The sequence below is a fragment of the Microcebus murinus genome, chromosome 18 (assembly GCF_040939455.1).
Source record: "Microcebus murinus isolate Inina chromosome 18, M.murinus_Inina_mat1.0, whole genome shotgun sequence".
Lineage (NCBI taxonomy): Eukaryota > Metazoa > Chordata > Mammalia > Primates > Cheirogaleidae > Microcebus > Microcebus murinus.
Window position 1 is genome coordinate 34,082,741 of NC_134121.1, and position 6,687 is coordinate 34,089,427.

The following is a 6,687-nucleotide window of genomic DNA, read 5'->3' on the forward strand; positions in this document are numbered from 1 at the left end:
AATCTCAGGCAAGAGTCAGGGGAAATAAGGGGTTGGGACGGGGAGCACACGTGGACATGACCCTGACCGTGTGTGCGTGGTCACTGGGGAGGATCTCCGGAAGCCCATGGATATTTAGGGAGTGGAAGGGAGGCAGTCTACTTCCCGCTGAAGAACAAACACTTAAATTGCCAACTCCTTCTCCCCAGGTATCTGGGTCAGTTAATCCCAGCACACAGCTGCCAGCTGAACTCGTCCTGGGCCAAGCCGCTCTGCTTTGAAATCCTCCCCCAGGCGACCTCGCGCAATGACGTCAGACGGGGTGAGGGCCCCGCCAGCCCTGCCCTCTCGCGAGATGATGTGCAAGGGGAAATGCGCTCTGTCTGTGCTCAGGAAACATCTGCTTGATCCGCTGGTCCTCGAGCGGGTCACTGGCTGTTTGATAAGTTGGTGGAACAGAATGGGATGGGAAGACAGGGCACTTGGGCGGTTACTCCACCTCCCCACCAAGTTACGAACTGAAACGAGAGGCGAGGAAACGGCCTCCCTCGCAGGCCTCCCACATCCATGGCCGCCGCACAGTCACACTTCCTAGCTTGTAATGGGAAAACGAGCGCTGTTTACAGGAGCTTAAAGTGGCCCAGATGGAAACATGAGCCAAGCTGTGTCGTGGAGGGCAGACTCCTACCTGGACGCTTTCAGCAGTCCGGTAATTATTCAATACCAGGCCTGAAATATAGGCTCCTAATGAAGAATATCATTCACTGGCCCTTGGAAAGCGAAACGCCGCATTCATCGGTGAGCAGAATCCATGACCACTTACAAACACATCCAGCCCCTCGTAAGCTGTTTGACATAAAACAAAAGTGGCTGTATGTCCCACACTGAGCTCTAAGTACCGTTTTTGTCCTGCTTGGTTTCCATGGCCCTTTGCTCAGTGTACGAACCACCTGAGAGCAACTGGGTAAAACAGATAAGAGAAAAATGAATTCGGTGTGCTGTTCCCCAACCCGCTTTCCCATGTCTCTCCCTTGGGGGGGATACAGGCTTTCTTAACTTTCAGGATTCTGGCCTGCAAATGAAAAGCTCTTCTCTTCTAGGCCTGTTTTGCCTCCAGCCTCTCTCCCCTCCCCCAGTTACACCAAAAATCCCATTCTGGTGTGGAGACTTTTAGATGGCCAGTATAAGTCCTCCAAAGGTGCTGAATCAGAATGAAAAGGCAAAAATTAATAAATAAATAAATAAATAATGAAACAAAATTTTAAAAAAGGAACCCTGAAAAACAAAGCAATTTTAGCTTTAAAAATACTAAAAAATCATTTGTTCTCAATGTTCATTCTTTGGTAAAAATTAGGTAGAACACAAGATTAAGAGTACATCTTTTTTTTTGGACCCATCTTTTGGGCATGATTGGTCAAATTGAGATCATGAGGCTTTGGGCTTGTCGTTCCTTCATTGATTAATTCATCCCTGAAGCAGGTAGTTTAGCATATTTCTTGTGTTCTATATATTGAGTATATAATTTAGGAATAAGACAAAGTTCTGCACCCTCTTGGAGCCTCTATAAATGAACAAAAAATAAATACATTGAATAAAAATGTCATGTGCTGTGCGGACAGGGTCATGAAATTTAGGGAATGATTATTTTCCTGTCCCATGGTTTACTTCTGCAAAACCTCTCAGAGGGGTGACATGTAAACGACTGGCATGATTTGAAGATTTCAGGCATGCACGGCTCAGAGAGCAGGGCATCATCCCAGGCAGAGAGAACAGCAGGTACAATGACTGATGCAGGAACAAGCGTGGCACATTGATGGAACAGAAAGAGGATTAAAGGGGGTCGGAATGTGAGGAGGAAGGTGGAAGCAGGGATCTGCGATCAAAGAAGCCTCGCTTTGCATTCCCAGCCTACCACTTAACTAGCCACATTACCTTAGGCACATTATTTAGCCTCTCTGAGTCACATACTCCTCATCAGCACATGGGAGAAAGTATTTCCTATCTCGCCAAAGACTAAGAAAAGCACCCAGTCGAGTACCCAGCATACAGTAGGAGCTCATTAAATCTTTTTCCTTATCTGAGAACACCAGGCTCTCAGCAAGTATAATGGTTACTTTTATGTGTCAACTTGACTAGGCCTTGGGGTGCCCAGATTATTTGGTCAAACATTATTCTGGGGGTGTCTATAAGGGTGTCTTGGGATGAAATTAACATTTGAGTTGGTAGACTGAGTAGCAGATTGCCCTCGCTAACGTGGGAGGTTCTCATCCAATTATTTGAAAGCCTGACTAGAGCAAAAAGGCTAACCCTCTTCTGAGTAAAGGGGAATGCCTCCTGCCTGAGTGCTCTGAGCAGAGACATTGGTGTTTTCTTGTCTTCACACGCAAACTGAAACATTGCCTTTTTTTTTTAGTCTCCAGCCTGCCAACTTCAGGACTAGAACTACACTGTGGGGGCTCTCCTGGGTCTCCAGCATGACAGCTGACATTGTGGGACTTCTTAGCCTTCATAAGCATGTAAGCCAATTCCTTATTCTATACATGCACCCACAGTCATGAGTCGTTGAACAACAGAGATACATTCCGAGAAAGTATTTCATTGTGTGTAAACATCATAGGGTGTATTCACACAAACCTGGATGGTATGGCCTACTGCATACCTAAGCTGTATGGTATGGCCTCTTGCTCCCAGGCTACAAACCTGTACTCCATGTTACTGTACTAAATACTGTAGGCAACTGTAACACAGTGGTAAGTATTTGTGTCTCCAAACATATCTAAACATAGAAAAACTTGAGATTATTATCTTGCAAGACCACTGTGGTATATGTGGTCCATCATTGACCAAAACATCACTGTGCAGAGAGGCTGGTTTTATTTCTTTAAGAATCTGGACTAATATAGCAAGTCTATCAAAAGTGACTTATAGACGTGGAAACTGCTCCAGTCTGAAGGTGCTAGATTTCATTTATTCAGCACTATTATAGATGAGGGTTATCTAAATCCAGTGAATATTTGTAGAGAACAAATTACAGTGAGCCTTGAATTCAGACAGAAATTTGACAAAACTTTGGTAAGATTTCCTTCATAGGCAGAAAGGAATAGCCTGAGGCCAGGTGTGGAGGGAGGAGAGCAGGACATAGACAGTAACGTACAGTAATGTACATTTGGAGGTAATAGCTCATAATAGCTAAGAGTGATTGGCCACTTATTAAATGGAACTAGAACAAATCTGAGATCTGTTGACCAGTTATTAAGTGCTAGGCACAGGCCAAGAGATCAGAGGTCTACAGATGAGGAGGCATTGGAGCTGGTGTGTGATCTGGGTCCAAAGGGACACTCTCCCTGGAGCTATTCATTAGTTGGCATAGGCAAAACTTCCAGGATTTTGTTTTTAAACGCTGTGGCTTAAGTTAGAAAGAAGTCTACTTCTCTGTCTTGTAACAGTCCAGGGGTAGGACTGCTTTGACATCCTTAATCTCAGGCTTTCATCGTTGAATCCAAGGCATTTGTTTTAGTTCTCTTTATTTCAGACAGTGAAGGGGACAAGGACTACGTGAATTCATAGCTTTCCCTTTTAAGATCCTGAACTGGAAGTGGCACATACTATTTATGCTCATATGATACTGGCCAGAATTTAGTCCTGCAGCCACACTGCACTACAGGGGAGGCTGGGAGGCCATGCACTCTGCTATTAATAAAACACAGCGACCTTGGCATTAGTAGACCATAGATTCTGCAGTTTGCCACAGCTGCGGTCCCCAACACCTGGGCCATGGCCCGGTACCAGTCTGTGGCCTGTTAGGGACCAGGCTGCAGAGCTCTGCCACCCCTCCCAAACCACCTCCACCTGACCCTCTATCCATGGAAAAATTGTCTTCCATGAAACCAGTCCCTGGCCAGAAATGTTGAGGACCACTGCGCTATAGGATCTACTAATTCTGGGATAATTGCATTTTCCTTCCATATGGTGGTGATCACATTCTTTCTCATTATTATAAACACTTGTGCATATAGTCCATGTCCTCTGTAGAATGCTAATTCCCAAACGGAAGAACCCATCCCACCTTCATGTACGCCACTGCCTGGCATTAGACCTGGCATATCACATAGAAAACTTGAAAAGTCACTCACATGGCACATTGCTGAGTTGTCCCATTATTGTATCTTACAAAATGAAGCACCTAGTATGTGTATCCAAGTAGACACATGCACATACATACGTATAAATAGATTAGCAACATAAATAATTTTTCTGAAGCTCTCTCATTTTGTTAGTTCTAAGCTCTGCAACCCCAAACAAGCAATATGTTCCTGTCTTCTCAAGAAAAAAATATTATTCCTTGTGGTTGGGGATGAGTATAGAAAAAGAAACTTCAGGGAAACTGGACTTGCTTAACCTTTTTTGTGCCTTCGTTTTTTCTCTTATTTCTCGCTCCTGAAACGGCCCTGCTCTGATGGGCTGCATGATGCATTTGTGTGGGAAGTGATGCTGTATGCTAGCATGAGCCAGGAGACACGGAGGGGACATGCATGGATGTCCCCGCTCCTGCCTTTTCTTTTCCCATTAAACTTCAGGAGTTGAGGTTCCACTTTGGAAACTCTGTTTACGTATGGGCTACTCTGCTAAGTAACAAGGCTTAAAGCACCTTGGATAGCACCTCCGCAATCATACTAGAGCAGGGGTCTTCAAACTTTTTAAACAGGGGGCCAGTTCACTGTCCCTCAGACCATTGGAGAGTGCGGCGCACATTCCACACTTGCGCACTGTGGGCCCGGGAAGAGTCGGCTGCTAAGCAGGACAGGCAGCGGCGGCAAAAACACCCGGCCGACCTGATAAATGTCCTTGGTGGGCCGCATGTGGCCCGCAGGCCGTAGTTTGAGGACGCCTGTACTAGAGGGACCATTAGAGATGTCGGGGGAACCATGGAGAAAAATGCGTGGTTTTAGAAATGAATAAATCTTATCTGGTCACTCCTCACCCTAACATCTTATAAGCTTACGAAAGCTCTTGGTGTAAAGGCCACAGTCCTGGCCATGGCACTCCGGATCCTCCATTGTCCTGCTGCCTGCTACTTCAGCCGCGTACAAGATGCCTCTCCTTCATGTCATTGCTCTGGCGCGCTGGACTTTCGTTCTTCAGAGGTGACTGACTACCATGCTGGGACCCTCCTCCTTGGGGATTTTATGCAAATGGCTCTCCCATTATGAAGAGTTTTCTTTTCCAAGCCTTGCCCAGCCAACTCTAACATGTTCTTCCCTGCCCCTCAAGTTTGGTTAGTGCCCTGGTTTTCACAGCACCCCTTATTTGACTTTTCTGAGTACTTATCACCCTTTAATGGTTTGTTCACTGTGTTTTATTCATTAGCTCATAAACTCTTTGATGGCAGGCACCAAGTCTCTCTCATTCATCCCAGGAACTGCCACACCTATCTTCATACTATCTCCAGCCTCTGGAGAAATACTCATTAAAACAATAAATGTCTTGATGCTTTTAAAGACAATTCTCTGAGCTGACTGGGCGGTGCTACTAGAAATGTGAGAAGTGAACGGAGCCCTTCCTGCCTTGTCTCTTTCAAATCCAGCTGGGAAACAGGAGGTTTGGAGTGCAGGCGTTATAGATGGGGGTTCTGGGTGAGGAATCCCAGCGAGGAAGTCAGGCCAGGGCTCTCGCTGTGAAATGAGAACATTTACAAGGGAAGTGACCTTCTGCTGGAATTCCTCAGTTTCAAGGTGGTCATTAACTTTGAATTGTTATGCAGTGTGAAAAATCCGCCTGTGGAAAAAACTTAGCACTAACAGTAGTGCTATTTTTGCCATTAAATTGCAACTGAAATCCTGACTCATCTCAGCTAGACCCAGTCTAGATTGTGCCATTTCTGTAACATTAAAATATAATCCATTGCCACACAAGTAAAGCCACCACTTAACAGAGAAGACCTTGATATTTTCAAAAAAGGTCCAGTGGGAACCTGGGGAATCTAGAACTCCCAAAATACCAAGTTGGGGGAATAATTTGGCTTGAGTCAATGGGGAATGAACCTCTATTATCTGGATAGATTTAGTCTTCCAGGTTTGTGTCATTGGTCAGTATTCTCTAAATCATTTATTCATTCATTTAGTTAGCATTTGAGGGCCTACTATTAATATATACTACACCAGGGGACAGTATCAAAGTGAAATAACTGTTTCTATACAGAAAAAGCTTGTCATCTACTCAGACAGACATGGGGAAAATAAGCAAAACAGTGTTAGAGGAATGACAATATAACTTTCAAATTCCAAATCATACATCAGCCATTGCAGAAAGGTATACTTTGAAAGATCAGGTGCAAGCCCTAAAAAAAAGCCCTAAAGCACATGTTCCATGTGCTACTTTTTTTGTGCCTCTGGCACCTATTATAGTTCAAGAGTTCTCAGTTTCTCACATAAGCTCATATTCCCATGCTGTTTAGGACTGTCCTCTACTGCAAGTTAGCAAGCATAAATGCCAAAAAGTCACAGCTCCACTAATTATTGCAAACTTTGTGACTTTTTTTCTGAGTGCCTTAGTGTTTTCAGAGTTCTTAGCAAATGACTGAAAGCTTCTTAAAGAAATGGTTTACATGATATCATTTCATGTTGATTTTCCACTCAACGACTATAATCTCAGTGATTGCATTTCAAAGAATCTATATGTAAGATTTTAACTTAACCTCTATAACAGGAG